Genomic DNA, 10,479 nt, shown 5'->3' with positions numbered 1-10,479 from the left:
AGCAGAGTTGAGTACAAAGCCCTCTGCGCATGTCACCGGATTTTGTATGGTAGGGTACCCCGACCTTTGCAGAAACTGATCGAAGCCTATGAACCTCCTAGAGCGCTAAGATCTGCGGGCGGAGGACTGCTGAGGACTCCCAGGGTAAAGAAAGCTCGTATGGGAGGCAGGTCCTTCAGGCACCTGGCCCCCAACCACTGGAACAAACTCCCAGTGGTCCTTCGCTTGGAACCAGCAGAAATTAAGTTTCGAGCTAAGTTAAAAACCTACCTCTACACTAGATAATCTTTGACCTGCTAGTTCTGTTTTCCTTGTCTTATGCTTTTCTCACTGTCAGCGCGGGGACACGCCGGTGCACGTAACTCAGCGCTCTACAAATGCCCCTATTATTATTATTATTATTATTACACAAGAGACTGGACAAGCAAAGCTTTACTAACACAACGCATCAGTCAAAAGTCCACAACTGTATGGAAAGGATACTGCGATTTTAAAGAATTACAGTGCACCACAAATGGTAGAAGGGTGCAAAGGCTGGAAGCAGGACTGGTCAATACATGGACATGTTCCAGGGCGCCAGACGATTTCAAGAGGAACTTAAATACACAGCAAAACCCTCATCACCGCTTGACCTGGCTCCATGCTGTACTTGTAAACATTCAAACCTGGTTGGCTCAGATTAAAATATTCTACTAGGGTGGCATACTCAAAACTTCACAATGTACTATAAGTCCTCAACATTCAGTGAAATGTTAAGAGAGAAGAGATAATGTATAATTCTCCTTGGATTCACAAATTATGGCGAAACCAATCTTCATTCAATAGTTGAATGCTTTATTCGATAGACTCAAGGTATTAATTTAAAAAAAAACGGAATCAGCCATGCTAACACGTTTTGTTCCTTACAGAAACTTTATCATGGTAAAATCTATTGTTGAAGGACCAAAAACACATATCACATGGCAGTTTCTAGACATTTGAACAATTAAAAAATCATCATTCCTTTGAGTCACATAGCATCTGTCGTTTTTCTAGAGGTGAGAACAAGTGCAGGAACCGCTGGATTAAATGCGTTCACTGCAGAGGATTAAACCCAAGATGCCAATAATGATTACAAGTTTATTCAGCAATGTGTGCATTTAGATAATTAAGGGGGCACTCTGTTGGGCATCACCCAATCCAAACTCCCCCCACTCAAAACTGCTTTACACTCCACTAATCCCATTTACAATGAGATTCAGTAATACCACTGCAAGACTCATATAGTTACATTGTCTTTAGCCTAGAATAAAATTGAAATTGCGAGCTCCTACCTACAACACAATCCAAACTAACTCTCCGATTTACCACGCTAATCTTTACAAACTAGCTGGCAGCCTGACAAGCCGCCTGAGTGAAAACAACATTCTTATGGAAACGCCAAGAAACAACTTCAAACACCCGCCCCCCCTCCCCACACACACACACCCCTCAGGCAGTCTTCTGTCTGACAGAATGCCCTGGCCTGGACGTAGGTTAGGTTGTAGGAGGCCGGTCACCACATGCTTTGCAGCCCAGACTCTCCCATTGTCATTCTGTATGTGGCAATCAGCAGCATACAGAATGACAATGGGTGGGTGGGGCTGCTCCTGTGCTCCAAGGAGGAGTGCGAGGCGGCCCCATCAAGGAGCTGAGGCCTTTAACAGGGAACAGGGCTGTTCCCTGCAATGGCCAAAATTACGGACAAAAGGGGTCCGTAAAAGGGAGCCTCACGGACAACGGACGTGAGGTCCTAATTACGGACGGTCCGTGAAATTTACGGACTTTTGGTCACCCTAGTCTCAGCTCTTGGCTCTTTATTTGATGGCTTTTCTTCCTATCTATATGCTTGTCCCGCTCGTGAGCACTTCTACTTTACCATTCTTAGATCCAGCCTGAGACCGCGCAAGTGCTGTCGATTGTGAGACATTTTGTTTACGTAAGAGGGGCTTAGAGCCTGCCCATTACTTACCATTGTTTGGCTTAATCATCACTCTCATGTCTTTGCTTCTCTTTAATCAGTTTGGGCTGGCTTCCCTCCTTCTGAAGTATTGCTTTTTTTGCCCAGTATGTGTCTTTCGACTGCTCATCAGATTTCAGAGGTACTTTTTTAGATCAAGCATGTAACAGTGCGCATGCGCTGTTCTGGCGAAGACTTCATGTAATGGCTTAACCTAAGAATCGCACATGCTCGTACGTGTGCTTTTTGTTTTGGCCCACGCTATTGGTCTTTGCCTGCGTCTTTTTAACAAAGACAGCACGCAATTGGCCAAAGGCAGGCACATTGCTCCGCCCATGGCCCATTTGGTACGGTTACCCGTACGGCCGCCAGATGGTTTCAATTATCGTGCCCAGACACGGGTGCGAAATTGAAACCAGATGTCTTGCTGTGGCGCGCACCACTTGTTTTTTAAACTTTCAGCGCGCCGTACAACACTAAAACGGCGCCTCTACCTCATCTCGGTTCTTGTTCTGTTTAGGTATTGATTAGTTAAAAAGCGGTTATGATATATTTAGGAGCGGTATGCATCTATGATTACTGTTTGGTTCATTTGCAGATTTTAATCCTGGTTGTGAAAGCAATATTTCACAGAAGCTCTAGTATGTCACTGATTACGATGTTAACAGATTAGTTATGACGTACACGTCACCTGCCAGGAATACATCTTTAAGAGGGCGGGATTAATATACATGGCGCGAGGATGTGGTTTACGTTAGGCATTCATTTGTTCACGTAACCAGCCGATTAGACAAGCAACTTTCTCTCCATGCACTTGGTTCACGCTTTTCTGTGATAAGTGTTATTATACAGAATGAAGGAGTAGTTAACACTTCTTTGTGTCACTACAATATTGGGTGCACATTGAATTTGATTTTCTAGGATGCATAATGGAGATGCAAATTCTGACATGCATGCATGCACACAACAGGGAGTAAGATTTCACGAGTATAGTGTATTACTGCACACGTTACGTTTGTTTGTAGAGTATTTCTGAACCGTAGCGTGCCTGAGGGGTGTTTTTTTCAATTACCTTGATAATGTCTTATCAAGGTTAATATTCTTTTCGATCATCAGTTAAAAGGAGTTTCATTGTATGTAACCGGTTGATCGGAACCTAATTTTCAAAGTATAACATCACGTACACATCGAGTGTAAGTCTAACGGTAATACTGAATGGCTCTTTTGTAGGTTTACTATCTTACCAGAATAAGTAAGGGTTGTCTTGAACTGACATCAGAATTAATTTTATGTCTTGGATTCTCAACTTGTCTATAATGGCTGCTAAGCATCCAGGAAGCTACATTTGCATTTATTTGCACAACATGTTTTTTGTAGGCATATCCCCCATCCCAAATTTGGTAGAGAATCAGAGGAAATAAGGTTAATTTGCTTTGGTTGGTGCTGGTTGCTTTCCTTACGTACATTCCCTGTGCATGACAGCACCCAACGCTTAACTCACGTGAAATTATGGTAAAATGCCAGTTTGAGAATAGATATGCTTCTCTCATTGTGTTGCATTAAAGTTAGTGGACAGCAAGTCAAGAGCAACCACCTGCAGCATACTAGCACACCAAAACTCTAAAGCACGAGAAATTATTTTAACAACTTCGATTTAGTTTTTTTTGCCACTGAGACAATTGAACTGAGCCTGTTTTTTTTGGTGGATTTAGTGTCTCTTTTAGACTGTGAATTCCAGTGGTTGTCGATACCATAAGTATTTTATTTGGTGTCACTCATGATTAGGCAAGACGAAAAGTAAAGGATGGAATGCTTGAAGAAGCTAAATCACTACAAATGATTTTAACTACGTCAGTGATTTATTTTCTTTGCAAATGTAAATTATCAGAGTGTAACCACCCCCAACTCCCAAATTAGTCAGTTGTACTGCTTACCCTGCTCTTGAACATTGCTTACACACATTGGTAAAGCCAATAGCTCTGGCTTACATTTTCAATAGTTTGACTTATTGGCATTTTAAATGATAATGGCTTTTATTGATGTGTTTTGAAAACCTGCAAGCGGTGTGTAAACATGCAATTTGTACTTAAATTCCTTACTTACGCTTGCAGGTTACCAAAACACATAAATAAAAGGCATTGTCATTTGCAATGCCAATAGCTCAAACTCTCCCAAATGCGCGACCTATTGCATTGCAAATGCTTCTTTCTTTTAGTTGCGACAATCCATGTGTTTGCAGGCTGTTAGAAATGGGGTCCCTGGCTGGCCAGGGCTCACGCCAAAGTCAGTCAGAGACCACCACTCCTAAGTCAGGGCAAGGGAGTTACACGCCAAGATAACTCCTGCTCACCCTCTAGGTAACGTGGTGCGAGCAGCAAGGCTAAACTTGGAGGCGGTATGAGTTAAGTATTTGCGCACGCACCCAAGCAACAACACCCAAGGCCCACCACAAAGGAAACTCCACACAAGGTTATATAAAAAATAGCCTTTGTATTATAGTAAAAACACATTAGATAACACACAAACTTTACAATGTGCCAACAGACACGGGCAGAATTTACAAGGGATTATGCACAGGACAGGGCCACATGGACCACTGTCAGGGGTAGGCACTTGTTAGAAATAATACTTGTAGGTATACACTTAGCACATAAACATATACTGATTAGCACCAAAATAGTACATGTAGCACACAACCAGTACTCACTGGTAAAGAGTAAATACCTCCTACGCAACCCTAAAATACTGTAGGAAAATCACGCAGGGAACTAGGACCTTATCATCAGGACCTATAGAAGGAAAACCATCACCTAAGCAGGTCACTTTTAGCAAAGGGAAGGAAACCTAAACAATCACCTAAGCAGGTCACATTTAGCAAAGGAGATAAACATAAAATACCTAAGCAGGTCACTTTTAGCAAAGGTAATGGGACACCAACAATCCTCTAAGCAGGTCACATTTAGCAAAGGGGATAAACATAAAATACCTAAGCAGGTCACTTTTAGCAAAGGTAATGGGACATCAACAATTGCACATGAGGCATTAAACACATTCAGAGGTGCAGGTAGAACATTTGCGCAAGAATCACATACACCAGTAAATTACAATGCGCAGGGTGCATGTAGCACAACACTAGAACTTGTCCCTCAGGCCAACTGGTCTCGCAAGGGGCTGAATGCCCTGAGTCTCAATGTCAGGGGGTCTGCGCAGGCAGCACAGAACACAAAGCCTAAACGTAGCAGTTGCCAGGGCTAGGGACATCAGTCGCACTACAGGGGGTGGAGCCAGCATTGTGTGGGGAAAGTACAGGCCCATCAGGGACCAGGTGCACTCCTCCCAAGCCATCAACATGCTAATCTCACACTCACCACCGGGCAGACCCATCCCGCCTTCCTGGAGCCAGGCTCACCAGCCAGCTCCAGCCAATCACACAGCAGGCATATTTTACATTAATATGCCACGTCCTAGAAGTGGCAATTCCACACATGACACACTCGTGCCACATACACCATTGCGAAGCATTCATTCTCACGAGCTCGCACATACCAAATTCGAGCATGCACTCCCCACGCATCAGGAACTACCAGGGACACAGACATTCCCCATGGATCCCTATGGGAGAGCAGGCCAGCCTAACTACATGCACGCACTTTACTCTGGGACACAGGGAAAAAGTGCGCACAGACCAGAAAATCATCCATACAGATCACAGATCTAAAGCAAAAAGAGTAGGGGTGAACCTGCCTTAAGGGCCAAGTCCAACACAGGCCATTTCCTCTCCTCCCCCTACTCGTCCTACATTGTTGTTAATATCACTGATTGTTGCTTAGCCCACCATCTGCTGCAGTCTGCATTATTTGTTACTTGTCCCCGTAGGAATCTGTCTCTTTTATATAGTGGACCAAAAATCGGTAGACTGTGTAAATAGTCCGGGCAAACCCCAATTGGTTTACAGAGGCACAAATGATAACCCAAATGCTCTTTGTTGTGGTAGTGTGGGCGAGCAGTTAAGCGTATCAGAGGGTAGTACTAAGCATTTGTTGTATCCATAGAGGCAATAAATCAAACACACACTCAAGAATAAATCCGAGACCTATTTAGAAAATTAAGTCTTATTTTTATGTACATTTTGATACCAAGAACTTTGTTAGCAAGTAAGTACTTTTTTAAATGTGAATTTGTACAGGTAGGTAAATAGTTCAATTCAAAATGCTTCCCTATGGGAGAAAAGGCATATGTTGCATACAGGTATTTGCAGTCGGTCTCTGGGAGTCTCCTTCGGGACTTGGGGTTGTAGGTGGCCAAGGTCCAAAGTACCACCAGGAGTTACTTGTTGCCTGCCTTGGGGCGTCTGGTTGCAGAGGTGTGGGTCAGGTTGGTAGCTGTGTGCGCTGCACCAGTAGAGGGAGGGTCTTCTACTTTCCACAGGGTCACGTTTGTTTTTTAGGCATGTGGAGATTCACCTGGCAACAGGCTGCAATGGAGAACTTGGGTGCTCGAGTCACAAGGTTCCTGGGAACAAGGATGCACAGTCGGTTCATTGGTACTCGGGCTGCAGTGCTCGCTTACAGAGTGTAAAATTCATCTGGGCTCTCTGCATCCTAGGGCCTTGTGGTTGTCTGTCTCGCCAGTTGAGGGTGCAAAATCAGGACAGCTGGGCAACTCTAGAAGTGGCTCTCTGATGGTGACGTCCCTTAACGGCAGCTTTGTCTTGGAGTCGGTAGAGTCCCGACTGGACTCTCACGGGCTTGGCTTGCTGCAAGGGGTCAGGTACTCTGGGTATTGGTCCTGTGCGCCTCCACTTGGCCCTGGTGTCCTCTCACTTGGTGGGGGGACAGATCTGACCATCAGGAGCACAGGTATCTTTTCCTCGAGGGCTGTGGCTTCAGGCTCGCTGGTGAGCAGCAACTTGGTGAACCGGACTTACATTTTGGTGTCTGCGGACTGCGGGGAGTAGCTTCTCTACTCCAAGGGAGATTTGCTGGCCATTTTCAAAGGGCTGGCAGTCTCCTGGGGTTTTTGGAAGCTGGTCAGCTGCAGGGCATGCCACTGGTTGCAATTGTCGAGACTTGGAGGAGGCATGCAGGGTTTGCAACAAAAGTCCACAGAAGTCTTCAGTTCTCGCTTTTTCTCATGGCTCTCCGTGTTCTCTTCTTCTTGATCTGTTGAATATAAGTTCCTGGTGTCAGAGGTGCCTCCTGAATACTCAATTTAGGGGTGTTATGGGAAGTAATGGGTAGTAGCCAAGCCATTGGCTGCTTACTGTTACGATGTCTACACCCTCAATATGACCACTTCCAGGGTTTGCCGCTGTCACTTTCTGCCTGATAACATTGCATTCCGAGACAAGCCTAGCACACTCATGTCCCGAGCCATACTCAGGCAGCTCCCCAGCTCTGGTCTCGGGTCCTCGCTGCCGCTTGCACTATTGTGACAAGATACATTAGAGTCCACCTATATTACCATGTGCCTCCCTTCTTGTCTAAACTCAGGCGCCAGCCATCTACATTTCTTTGCTTCACAGTATTGTTTTCAGTGCTCAGCACAGTGTGCCTTCAGAGGCACACTCTTGCATGGCACTGTCCGTATGTGACTGTTGCAGACACACCCCGCACACAAACACTACCTCCAGCTCGGTGCTCGTGAGCTAACTGCAGACAGACTCTTCTCTCTGTGCCCTTAGGCATTGGGTGTTCTGTAACGGGCCTCTGCCTTGGAATGCTCTGTTGTGACTTCTGTATGAGTAAGACTGCTAGCTGAGAGTGATTTCTGAGTGGCTCGGTTGTTATGCCATTGCTTGTTTGTGTAGCACCCTTATTTTTTAGGTCTCGCCTAGTGCTGGAGCGCGCATGCACTCCTCGCTCTGCAAGAACTATTATCGTGGAGCAGATTTCTGAAGTGGAATGGATGCCCCGCCCATGATTCTCATTGGTTGCCGTCATCCTTTATGCTGAACGCTAGCCTCCGATTGAAAATGAGGCTTATGTGTTCACATCCTGTCTCCTTTTAGCCGCGCTCACCCGGACTGGATCTTTTGCGTGAGGCGTCATCCAGTGTCCTTTAATTAGTCGGCAAGCACTATCTTTTTATCACAATGGTGACAGCTTGTTTGTAACTTGGTTTACCGGTTTGAGTACAGAGGTCAAACGTTCATGACATGCCCCATTCCTCGTGCTTTCTTAATAACGCGAAACCATGTAGGTCAGGATTCTGTTTGGAAACAGACAGAAGAAGAATACAGTTGGGCTGTAGGTCTCAACCTCCTGCCCTGCTCGGCAGAGGGCTGCTAGAGAGGTTATTGAGAAAATTCTTATTGCTCACTCTTGCTAGTTTGGTTGTATCTGCTGGAATCATGAGAAACTCAAAGGCACGGCTGTTCTATAGGGCACACTGCATCATGAAGGCAAAAGAAACATTTATTTATGCGGAACACACCCAGGCAGCCCAGTCCTGGCCTGTGGGGTTGTGTATGTGCCCCTCTGAACAAGTGGTGCCAGTGTTGAGCTTCTGCGATCTTCTATCGGGAGAACTTTTATGGTACACTGGCAGGAGTGGAGAAGGCTCTGTATAGTGCTGGCGAGAAGAGATGGTGCGCTGCCTAAAAATAGAGTGCGCCACAGCGCCCCCTGGACAGTGAGTAGTGCGCTGCAAGAATGTTTTCGTAGTAGTTACAAAATAAGTGGGGGGACTAACAAGGTAAGCATTTTGCAAGTGACATCATGGTGTGTGACATCACTCTGCATAATGTCACAGCACGTAAAACTGCACATGGCATCACGGGATGTGGCATAACAACCCATGACCTCACAAAATGTGACATCAGATATTAAGACCTCACACACATGTTTAGCAGGTCTATTATAAATACATGTAAACGCTTTATGAGGTTTAACAAATAAGAGTTTGTGTCAAGGTTGTGCAAAAAAAAAAAAAAAGTGACATAACCTGACGCAAAATCTGGGCCTCAACTTATAATTTCTTTTTTTAATTCTTCCAGAAAGAAATTGTCAACAAGGAGAAACATGGCATTAGATCTGTTCTGCTAAATTGGTTGCAAAGTCTTAATTTTAAATATATCTTATGAGGTTAAGGCACCTGATAAAGAGATCTTCGTGTTCCCAGTAACTCTCAGGGAATAATTATGGGAAGGTGACTAGTGGTTAACGCACTTACTGGGGAGATCTGTGTTTTGTCTAGTCCCAAATTTTAATCAGAGTAGCAAAGATGGTTAATGTGTCTTCTGTAAAGCACATCATGTACCATGCAGATGACAGATTTTTATTTTGTGTAGATAGGTAAGTGGGTTACTGCTTTTAAGAGAGCGTTTTAGGTCAAGCCTGTGCAGCACATGCGCTGCGAGCCATGCTGTATTAGAGTATGTACTCAAAGCCCCGCCCACTCACTGCCTATATTTGTCATTGGCTTGTGTCATTGGCCTTCATATTTCTGGCTTCTGATTGGCTATTAGTCTTGTTAGTCACTCCTTAGTACCGCCTTGTTTTCATTTGTAACCTCCCATGAGGACTGGCCCTTTTACTTCAGTTGTTACACTGTACGTCTTCTTTACTCTGTAAGCACTAATTTCTTTCATGAGTTTCTCTTACTGCAGGAGGGTCTCTTATGTTCAGTTATGACCACCGGCTTGTTTAACTCGTAGCAAACGGGGAGCTCTTCAGGGGCCATGGGAGACAGAAGGGGGCAACTCCGCGATGCCTTCAAGCATTCGGAATGCAATTGGTCTTGGCATTGTAAAGGACAATGCCTTGGCAGGCTGGAAGATTGACAGGATCCCAGTCCACTCCCACTGGCTGCTCCAAATGTTGTCCCTACTAGGTATGGAGCGATTGTCCATAGCCACATTGGGGGAAAAATCTGAATACTCTTAAGGTATAGTCTCCCTTTATCACAATCTTATCTTCAGAATTTCGGGAACTAACTTGCTCTGCCTACTTGCGGCTCCTGCAGTTGATCCCTGAGAGCCCGGCAGTGGATCAGGGCAATCGCCCCTAATGTAATCGCCTTTAATCCCAGGAGACTGGTATCATTAATGTAGGCACGCATGTGTTGGCCTAGGTCCACGGGTGGCTCACAAAGAGGGAGAAGGGTTGGTGTGGGGGAGGGCACCGGGTTTATATGTTTAGAAATTTGGTTAGTTTTCTTTTCTTTGCTTTGATCTCCTAAATGCAGACGCACTTGCTCTCCATGAGCTACAGTGTGCTCTGGTAGCACTGTCATATAGCCACGTGTGGTGCCTTAGAACTTGCTTTTGTTCATTCTTATAATGTTACATTTATCACTTATTTCAAGACGTTGTAAGCGGCCGGCCCGAGATGGGTTACTCAACTGTCTACTTGCACAATGAACCATTGACTCAGCTCTCTATTTCTTGTTTGTGAACTCGCTGGCCCACAGGGTTGTAGGCAATACCGCACTGTATTTTTTGACATGTGTTCTACCAATAAAAAAACGATTTAATTCTAAAAACCAAAACATAAATAAAA

This window comes from Lissotriton vulgaris, unplaced genomic scaffold (genome assembly GCF_964263255.1).
Source record: "Lissotriton vulgaris unplaced genomic scaffold, aLisVul1.2 SCAFFOLD_2575, whole genome shotgun sequence".
Lineage (NCBI taxonomy): Eukaryota > Metazoa > Chordata > Amphibia > Caudata > Salamandridae > Lissotriton > Lissotriton vulgaris.
This window is presented reverse-complemented; position numbering follows the sequence as displayed.